Here is an 11,470-nt window from a genome sequence, read left to right as displayed (position 1 = left end):
TTTTTATCTAGCCTTTATATATTTAAAATATTAAAGTCTAATAAGGGCTAAAATCAGCTACAGTTTAGATAGTGTACAATTCGGCTGACTTTCCTAGCAGAGTGACGAAAACTTCACATTAAATCACCAAACACATCTAACTAGCATGTCATATGTTGCCACTCATGTGACACATTTGATGTGTTCATCTGTTTGTATTTGTGTTTTTCATATTCTTATAGCCATAAATTAATGCTTGTTGAAGTAAAAAATGGTTTCATCTTATGTTTAGTAAGAGTGTAGAATGTGTTTGTTTTTAAATTCTGAAGTTGAAGATTATTTCTCTGGAAATTTTAATGCAATGCAATAGGAAAACTTACAGTACCAAAAGAAAAGTACTTAACAAAATGGGATTATAGTTGGACATTTTAAAAAAAAAAAAAAAAAAGGTCATTTTTGCTGAAGGAGCTAATGAGACCCCCAAAACACTGTGTATTTTCATCCCAAGATAGCATGCTGTAATACTTTTTGTTGGGTAATGCTGCTTTTTAAAATCTGGGATACCTTTGCTATATACCCATGTAACAATAAAATCGGTGAGTTTGCCTTTTACTTGGAACACTACCTCTTACCATCTTGCTAATACATTCATGTTTGTTTAAAAATATTCCAGATTATATGGAGGTGACTGAAAGACTTGTAAAGAAGCCATATTTTTTCCTGCACAGTGTGTAACTAGATTGAATCTAGCTGCAATGTATTTTTGTTTCAAGATATTGTACACATGGGGATATTGCTACATGTGTTCTATAGCCTATTTTTCAAAATGTATTAAGACAGGAGATGCACTTTATAACTAAGACTCCATTGTGCCAAGTTCAGTTGGCTAATTGGTTGAGAAAGGGGAGTTGCAGGGAGAGGATTATGTAGTGCCTTTTTGTATTTTACTTGTTCATTATTGCAGAAGTTTGTTACAGCGCTCTGGGTCGGCTCTGTGGAATCTTTGATGCAACTTGTTTCTGTTCTTCAGTTATTTACTGAAAGTGCCTTGTTTTATTCTGCTTTTCCAATAGGAAGAATGCTGTTTTGTTTTAATCTATTTTTTTTTCTCCCTATACCACCCACATCGTTGTTTAATGTTGTCAATATGCAGTGTCTTTGTGCTGGAGTTTTCAAAGGGAGCTTTGTACTTCAGGCTGTGCATACAATGACGTTCATGAAGAACTGTATAAACCTTCCTGGTGAAATAAAACTATGGACAAAACACCTGTCTGCTCTTTTCCATTGTAGAAAAAATGTTCCAATGCCTTGTCTAGTAAAAGAATAAAAATACTATTAGAGACATTTCTTACCTCAGTGATTTCCTACAGTTACTCAAATTTTGGCCTGAGTTCTGTTTGTACCAAAAATTGTCTGCATGAAGATGAACGAGAATTCTGTAATGAGATACCAGAAAACTTACTGTACTTCTGTTGAAGATTAAAATAAAAAAGGAACTAATTGGTTTTTACATATGCTACATGAATCCTCATAGATGTTGAGTGAACTCAATAAAGTTTTGACACCTTACTGAAAATTCATGTAATCATTTGTCAGATGTTACTTACAGGTTGAAATGTATATATTGAAATAGTGTTAGGTTTACGACTATAATTGTTTTAAAAATCTTGAAAGGTGCTTGGGTCGTACATGCTAGGAATTCCTAAAGTACTTCAGGTAATTCTGCAAATCTAGTCACTAAAGAAAGCATTAATATAACTTACAATTTAGTCATGAGAGGGCAAAGGAAAGGAAATTCTTGTGCTCTGTCTTTAAGGTTTATAAGATATTTTGCTAGCCCAAAATGTGTAGTATCACATGAACAGACAGTTTTGTTTAGGGGGACCTTGATTTTTAATTAGACTAAGCTGACAATTGTGAATTTGCTCAGCAGCCATGTGATATCACTTGGCCTGTGTTATTGGTTAATGAATGGTTTACCCCCCCTAAGGGATATGCAAAATTTGAGGTGTACAACCCATGGTGGTCTTGAACATCCTGATCGAGGTGGTTTCCAAGTCTGTCCCATACTGAATTTTTTCTAGTGTGCTTGCTTCCATTCTGGCACTGTTTTCCACCCATTTCCCTCTCATTTCACTCACTGCTGTAATTTTAGTACAGGAGAAGCCAACTTTGAATTATTTCATTCATGAGAATTTGAGAGTGGAATTCTGTGCTCCTCACAATGCGCAGAGGAGTGTTCAAACTGGAATTGTAGCGGAGTGCACTAATGATAAGAACTGCAACCAGTAACACTTTGTCCTTTCTTGTAGTTAAATCATTGCAAAGGTAATGGTCTTAATAGTTCAGCCACTGATTTACAGTGGGGTTTTTTTTCCCCCTTAGTTTTACATTTTAATATATTGTACCCAGCTTAATCTTACTGGCGTGTGGGGGTTTTTTCCCCCTTAGTTTTAGATTTTAATACATTGTACTCAACTTAAACTTACTGGGGTTTTGCGTTTGTTTGTTTGTTTGGTACTACATCTTAAATTTAATAATCCTGCAGCATTTTTTCTCCTCCAAAGCACTTGCAGTCTGCCCATGCCACTTCTCTGCTATTGATTTGTATACTCCTAAATCAATTAAAATGCTGACTAGTCTTGAATCAAGAATGAGTCCATATAAAACTCCCACTTCATACCTTTCCCACTGTGACAACCATTAATTACTGTGACTATAATAGTCCCATTGAACCAGCTCAAGGAAGGGAGCAAATTCACTAACTCATGAAACTGCACCTGATAGTTGTAGGAGTAGCCTATGCAGTGTGTTTTCCAGTAGGCTGCTGTCTGTTAAGTGTCTCTTCGTTGCTCTGGGGGGTCATAGCTGCAGAGAAAAGGGACATGGAAAGCTTTCATTTGAGGTGGTATGTCTGTCCCAAATTGTTTTCGCTCTCTGCATCTCATGAGACCACTAAGTAGCTCGATCTTTCTCTCTGTGGTTTCTATTTCTTCGTTGAAATGTAACTATGAAGCAGCGGGAATTATCCTGCCAGAAATTTGCATTTCTAGAGAACTGATAACAAATTCAACTTTCTATAGGAAGTTTTACGTGGGTTTGTGGAGTTTTTTTTCCCCATTCTACAGCAAGCTCTAATATGCATTGGGGGAGGAATTCTGAAGAGTTATGCTCTGAAGTTGCTGCTGCTGCAATCAGGTTTTTTTAAGAAATGTCAGATAACACAAATAAGATCGTGAATCACCAAGGAAGGGAATAATCCTGGAGGAAACACTCCCTTTATGGAATACCAGGTCTAGGGGTCTTTGTTCCTATCATTCCTTTCTATATTTCAATTAAATCTTTGTCCCAGAGATCAGTACATGCAGATTTCTAGACAGGTCCAACATTCAAATTTAGATATGTACTTTTCCTATGAAATACAGGGCTTCATTTAAGGGATGCTAGGGTAACTGAACTATATCCTCACATCCATGTTTCTTTGCTTGAACTTGGAGTACTGATAATGCAGCTGTCTCCAAAAGATGTCTCTTTTATTTGTATTCTGGGTGAGCAGTCAATGTACTGACCAGTGGAGTTTTTTGTTCTACATTTTGATTTTTTTATCTTCATCACATTTTTAATGCATAGGATCTTAACTTCCTAACTGAAGGAAAAGATGAGAGAGTAAGTGGAAAAGGCAGAGGAGGTAAGAGGGGATTGCCTTGTCCATAGTTTACACTTGAGGATTTTTCCCCTTTGAAAGTAAAAAGTGGTTCAGTCATTTGCTAACCAGAATCACTTTACTAAATGTTAGTTTCTGTGTTGTGAGTGGTTTAGGTTCTGTGTTAACCCCTTCAGGAACTTCCTTCTAGTGTGTCTTCTTCCATAGTGCTGGCGTTTCTTTGCAATCCCCTGTTGTGCTAACCTTTATCCTAGTCTTGTTTCAAAGGACAACCTTTTGTATTCGGTCTTTCTCAGGTTGTGCGTTGTCAGGAAAACAAACTGAGCTAGAGCTGTTGTTAAAAGTTTTCAATCTTCTTCCAAAGTTTGATGTATCTTTTGTTATCTGATGCAGCTGTACAGGTTTGGAAGAGTGGAAAGGTGGGAGAATGCAGTCCTTTATTCTAAACACAAAAAGATTTAACATTCTTATCTTGTAATAGATAGAAATTACAAACTTACGTCATCCCCACTTAAGAGTAATAGTGTCTGTTGGCCATATCTATCCTGCTGTTGCTTCATAGATTATTCTCCACTTGGATAGCTTGAATGTTATACTGGAATAGGAAATGTTTCTCTCTCAATTTCTCCTTGGGTTGATGAATTGAGAACCATTCTGATGGTTGTTCCAGAGTCAGGAGAAGGCTGTCATGAGATGTGTCTAAGCATAACCCCATATGTCACATACAAAGCATCGTTTTTCTTCTGGTGGGCACATTCTAAAGCTCCAAACTGCAGTTTTATCCAGCATCATCAAAATAAACTGATACTAGCATTGAAGGATGCTGTTTAACAAGGGTCAGTCTGAGTTACATTTAGGCTGCCCAGAGCACAGGCTGTGCACAGCCAGGATGTTTCTGAAAGACAGGCATTTTTCACTGTCACTTAGAGGTAACAGGAGCTATGCAAACGGCCAAAGTTACTGAGTCCTCAAATGTAAATCTGTGCAGCTGGATAAATCAGAAAGCCTGCTATATAGACCATTTTGACTTAACAGAGAGTGAAAATTTTTAGCATGAAGTCTTCCTTCAATGGAACAGCACCTGATGCTAAAATTACAATTCAGGAAAGCTAATGATGTTCTAGCTGAACTGGCAAAGGTTCTCTTTCTCTTTTTATACCTTCAACCTCCAACCAACCGGCAGAAAAGTAGTCTGCAGTGCATGTCTCGTGTGTAATCCAGATCCTTACCCTCTGCCTGTCCCTGTTTGTGTGACTTGGCCTTTTCTGTCTCATCAAGGATATCACAGGGGACCAGCCGGGAACCAGCCCAGGCTGGAGTTCTGGTATTGCTTGTCAAGATCCCAAACTGCAAGGAGGTCAGCATGGCTCTGGACAAAGAGGAGACTTGGAAGTGGGAGTGGTAAACTTGAGTAATAATTTCAGTCCAGTCCTCAAAAGTGCTGTCACTGCTAGCCAGAGCTGAACCCTTCGGCTTCGGGAGAGAGGAACACGCATCATCAGAGAAAAGCTCACCCCCCACAGTGCAGAAACCATCAGCATGGGTCTTGCCTGCCAGTGGGCGTTGTGGCTCATCTGATTAAAGCACTGGCCTAATAAATGGGATTCTGGGCTCAACTCCCAGCGCTGGCTGAGTCTCATCTGTCTTAAGGGAAGTTAGCAGATTCTGCACAACCCTTTGGTAAGTCTTCAGGAGTAGTACTCTAACTTCTGTTTTCATGGTTTTCAACACAATCTTCACGGAAACCTTTGCCCCTTTCACCCCTTCTAAGCTATTCATGGAGATCTTAAATGCTCACTGTTTCATACTCAGCACTCCTGTGACTCGAGGATCATCAAGGTGCTCTGCAAATAATGAATTTGTCCCCACTTTGTATCTGAGAGATAAGTATTGTATTTCCTTCTGCTTTGCAAATAGGGAAAATGAGGAGGAAAGCAATTACGTGATTCACCCTAATTGCACAGTAAGTCAGTTGCTATAGTACTAGTGTTACTGCTGAGCCCATAGACTTGTCAGCAGGTTAAAATTAGATGATTTGCTGATCCGGTTAGACTCCTGTCTGTATAATACAGGAACTGTGTCTTGGGATATCTTGACTGGGTTTCAAGTAGGTCTAAATATCCTTTGCTCATTAATTATTAGCTGCTTCTCGATTTTATAATATTCTTTTCTTCTACCAGTTCAAACTGAAAATGCTAGCACATTTGTATTAATGTGGTGGAGAAACAAGCCTCTGCTCTCTGAACTCCCTGTGGATTAATGCTTTTCATCTAGAAGAAACCACAGCTGCCACAGCTGTTTTATGGACATGTTGAGGATGACTATGAAATGCTGCTCATAAGTTTGTTTGGCAGTTAATGTGGGTTTGTCAAGCACTGCTCATCTGGCAAGTGCCTAACAGGAGAAGGTTGCGCATTGACCTTTCAAGATCTCATTACTGCTTTGCATGTTTGAAAAACAGATAGATAGATGGATGATAGATAGATGTAGTTTAGGAAGCAGTTGTAATATGTGGCAAACCTCCTACAGGAACTCTCCTCCTAAATTTCCTGTGGCTCTTTCCTAGATGTTCTCGGCATTTCTGATAACTGGGTTATGGGGTGGGTAGTTTGTGATGTGAAGGAGTCTCCCTTTCCCCCTCATTCTGTAGTATAAATATGCCTGTTACAGGGATAAGCACAGGCATCGGGCAAGAGATCTACCCTATTATGGCAGCTGCTTTGTACATTTAGAGAAAGTCTTGCCCCGAGTAGTTTATTTTTGTGAGTGTTGATGTGCAGTGTTAATTTAGAAATCTTAGAGCATAGCTTGTAGGATAATGTAAACCTAACAAAAACATCATGTGATTCCTCTTAGATGTGAGTTGGGCAAGGGGATAACAACTTGTGTGGGAAGAAGCAGATGAGAAAACTGTCTCATTCTATGTAATCTTTTGAAAAACAATAAATTCAGCCATTCAGTAAGATCCTGATGTGCCTATAGAGGTGTTACTTCTGCTTATGTGTACAAGAAGAGCCCAGATCAGCCAGCTTATTGTGGCAATCACTGCTTTTTCATCTCACACCAGTCAGATCTGACTCAATCATCCCTACTTAAAGAGGCAATTAAAAAAATAAGTTGAGAGTGTTCCAAAATTAATGTGCAGAGTAATGTGTTACGAAGGAGTAATAAACAATGAAAAATTAAGCTCAACCTTGCTGTGAGTTAACCTGAGCAAGAGAACATGTGCAAATAATTACTTTTATCTATCTTTGCTGTCGGCATGCTGTAGTCAACTATTGGCATCCTCTGTGAGACGTGTTTCAGTTATGAATCTAGAAAACCACGGAAAGACCAACATCTTTCACTTCTCAAATGACGCGAGTTACACAAGATTCACAATCATCTAAAGGTCAGAGCACAAGATCTCTTCTCTCAACAAAGAGGCTGCTCTGTTCTGCTCTGGTGAAGCAGCTGTTGGCTTAGATTTCCATTTATTCAGACACAATACGTGCTCTAGACAGATTCTTAGGCTACATAAATTAATGTCTCAACTACTTATCATTTTCCCCCATCATTTTTTTCCTCCTATTGTCTTCTTTGTGAAATAAAACCCTTTGTGTTCAACCACAAGTATCTGATACAACATATAGATAAGATCTGTTGTCAGGTTAATGCTATTACAAACCTTTTCCAGAATTTCTTGGTTCATGAAGGAGGATTTGTTTTCCTAACTCAGGAAACTAAATCGATTAGACACATTTTGCTGACAGAGCTTGCAAAGCATTGGGAGCTGAAGGTTTTAACCTGAAAAGTGTGAGGTGGTCTCTGCTACCTACGTTCAGCTATTAACTTCTGAAACTTTGCATTACAGCAATAGGAAGGTCACTAGTAACATAATCCATTTTACTTGTGCATTTATATGCAGTTTCCACTATATTTGGGTTTTTTTGTTTTTAGCAGAAATTACCTGAGCCAAAGGCAGCATTTTTTTTTTACCTGCTCTTGCAACCAAATTTGGTATTTGCCACTGCCACCATTTCTAGCTTAGCGAAGACACTCTAGCAGCCTCTTGTTGCAGAAGATCTGCAGGGCTTTTTCTCTCAGGCTTTTGCTTGTGCAGTGTAAAAAGTACATTTGCAAAGCACAGTGAAAGAATCAAAGCATTATCTATATGATTTATTCTTCTTGTTCTTGATATTCTCCATGGCTTCCTCTTTCCAGCCTTTTATCTTCCCTGAGGAGGAACATTTTGTAGGGCCTTACTTCAGGTACTCTTACAGTGCCTGAAGGAGGATGGATACACGAGATGCTCCAGAGTATAGCAATACTTCAAGTATGGTAACGCTTTTTCTGGAGAGTTCAGTAAATGACCCTAGTTACACATAGATATTGCACTAGAACAACTAATGGGGCTGCAGAGTTGTTTGTTCTTTAGTGGTCAAAGAGCCCAAACCTAATTCAGGTCTACTGTGTAGCCAGTCCTGAAAATGGGGCCAATCTGCTGATTGTGGCAGTTCAGACTGAACTTCCTTTGACAAATAAGACCTCTCCTTCTTGGTAAAATTACCTCCAAGATCCTCAATAAATCAAAGCAATTAATTCTATACTTGAATGTTCTCAACAGCCTCAAAACCAACAGCTGCAATTTCTATAGGCATGTCCCACGTGTTCCCACCTAACCCAGCATAGCACCGACATTACCACACAGCTGCAGACATGCTCTGAACCCTGTTGCTGGGGCAAGGGCTGAGACACACACACTTGACCGAGAAATCCCTCTTCACAGTTCAGTGTCCTCAATGTGTTGTAATGACACCCAGCGTGCAGCTGGTCACTGCAAAGCACAATAATTCGCTGAACCAGTATTAACGAGGTTAAGTAAGTCCCTTCATCACGCCGGGCTGAACTTCTCTTCAAAAAATGGGTACTTTTAAGTGATTTAATCTTTAAGTCATAGCTCTAGTTTGTCATGGTGTGGGTATTTAAGGAGCGGGCTGGCAAACTTCTGCACAAAGGTCTGCTCCTGAGGTCCTGCTGTCCTGCATGTTTGCACGTCCAGAGCAGGGAACCAAGCTGGGTGCCAAGGTGGCCGCGGACAGGGGAAGAGAAGAGACAGAGGCCAGAAAAGCAGCTGAGAAGGTGGATTAGTATTTAAAAGAGCATTTTAGCTTTGAAAAAGTGGGGATTTGTGGGGAGAGGGAAGGGTGGGAGGGATTTCCCCTGCTCCTTTTTGAGCAGCACTTCCATCCAGCAGGAGCAGTAAGAAAGACTGAAACTGGGATCTGCGTGAAAATCGCAGCCTTCTGAGCCTGCTGGAGTTTCTTACTGTACGCTGAATCCAGAGCTCCTCCTGGAGGCCTGCGGAGTCCAAGCCCTGCTGCTGACGGAGCTCATCGCTGCTGCGTGACACGCAGCAGTGCACCAGCCACTTCAACAACCCTGTATACATATAGGGTATATACAATAGGTAGGTATAAGGTAACATTGTTAACCTACATATGCCTATACATAGGCATGTGCTAGGCAGTCCTAGCTGACTTCAGTTAGTTCAGCAGCTGCACCAAGGTCCCTTTGGTAAGTTGAATCCAATCACAAAAGTAAATATAATGCATCCAAATATCTTTACATATTAAATACATATGAAGACTTACCTTCCTCCTATTGTGCATTTTATTTTTTGTGGAAAGGGTGCTAAACTTGAGGTGGAGGGGGGTCCACATAAATCCTGTTTGAACTCACAAAATACTCCTTGCCCGCTAAGGCAGTACGTCTTTGAAAGCCAATGATGTCATACCAATGAGAGGTATCGAGACTCGGTGCCTACATGGGATAAGACCGCTAGCTCAGACCAATTAGCTTTACACCTACTTTATTAAATTTAGCTCACTTACAAACTGCAGATCCTCAATTTAGACACGCGTTGTCACCGAAGTCTAGGAGAATCAGGTGCCTACTCTTTGAGAATGCCAGCTGAGTGAGTACCTACACAGCCCTGCTGCCTTCATAACAGCCTGGGTAACACCGGCTGGTAAGACAGCACAGGGGGTGTCGGGGTGTTGCGTGAGGGATGCCCAAACTGCCCGAGAGGTCATTTGCCCAAAGCTCATCTTGGTAAAGAGGAAGGCAATGATCAACTGTATTAAACAACAACCGGGGAATTACCAGGAGACTTTTAGTTGAGGGGAGGAAGTCAGCAAAGCAGACATATAACCAAAACATGAAAACACAAGGATGTGTAGTGTGCAGGAGAAGAGGGGAGCAGGGCAGCAGAGGGGCCGGCGTGACCCTGCCAGACACAGCCACCCTAGCTATACAAGGACGTTTAGAAATTTCCAGGCACATATTAACATTTCATAGCTATCTTGTCTAGCTTTATCTGTTGCACTGCAGATATTGATCCCAAGTGTACAGTTCAGCAACGGCCAGTTAATTATGCGTTGATAACAAAACAATAAACCACTTAAACCGTGATTAGTCACATGAACCGGGCAGGCTCTCCCTACACTATACATCTGACTGAACAGTGCTGCATTGGTGGGTCTTGTAACAGTCCCTGCAATGGGGACAGATGTAAGAAAATATGACAGCTGCGTAAGATTAGACTTAGGATATTTGCCATTTCTTAAGCTAGTCCCTGCTGTTAAGTCATTTTTGAGACTAGACCTTGCTCCTTATGTTTCTAAAAAAATGACATCATTAAAATAATTTAGGCTCTACATCATGAAAAACTGAGATTTTTCTCATTGGAAATATCCCCCGTACATGCCCATCCTGTTCTTCCACCCCCCACAGCTGTATACACAGGAGGCATACATACTTACTGGAACAGTTCCTTGCCATTTTGTGATGAAGCCTTTAGGCTTTACAAAGAGGCAAAGACGAGCTGCCCAAGCAATTGAACCCTTTACACACCAGATAATGAATAACAGTCTTAAATCACTGCTCCAACACATTTTACATATGTGTAAATATACGTGTGTGTGTACATAAAATGTGAGATACTATGTAAACACACACTCTTACTTTAAGGAGATTCTAATGAGATGCACAAACAAATACATTATTTTACCTGTTTCAATTCATCCTTACCTATAGTAATTTTTCTTTTTCATGTTTAAAAAACCTGACTATTCTTCCTTTCAGCTAAGTACTGGAAAGTGAAATACACACATTTCTGATACAATGAAGAGATCTTGGGGAGGAAAGGAGGGGAAGGTAGATATTTTGGACACATTAAAATAGAAGAATCTCTTCCAACACAACTGTTAAGTGTGAAGGAATGCAGCCCAAACACCATAGCATACACTGGGGTTTTTGGTTGGTTGGTTAGTTCATTTTTTTTAAACCAAATCACCTTTGAAGAATTCTTGAATTCTAACCTGACGCTGAAAGATTAATACACCAAAAAATGTTTCAAAATATCCTCACATCCTCTAAAAAGCACTGTATCCTAATGACAGTGTAAGGAGAGTACTTGCAGTTTTGCCTGATAGGAAAATAAATTTAATACAACCAGATAACACGAATACGACACCAAAATATTTATTTACAGCATATATATTATTTTTACTTTTTATTAATATATTTTCCCCCTTTTAAAGCTATCCAGATTAAAAATGTCCAAGCCTGTTAAGAGAACAAAACATTCTCAGAATAAATAAGAAACAAGAAAGTCAGTCAGCTACAGTACACCATCTGCTGCCACAGTCCTCTTGTAAAATATGTTCCAGTTAATAGAGAGTACATTTACAACACCACGTTGACACTATGCACTCTCGTCTGCTTACATACCAAACAAATACCATCTTGGCATGAAGAGAGACATATGTTCAAAAAAGGAAGAGC

This window comes from Pelecanus crispus, chromosome 2 (genome assembly GCF_030463565.1).
Source record: "Pelecanus crispus isolate bPelCri1 chromosome 2, bPelCri1.pri, whole genome shotgun sequence".
In the NCBI taxonomy this organism is placed as follows: Eukaryota; Metazoa; Chordata; class Aves; order Pelecaniformes; family Pelecanidae; genus Pelecanus; species Pelecanus crispus.
This window is presented reverse-complemented; position numbering follows the sequence as displayed.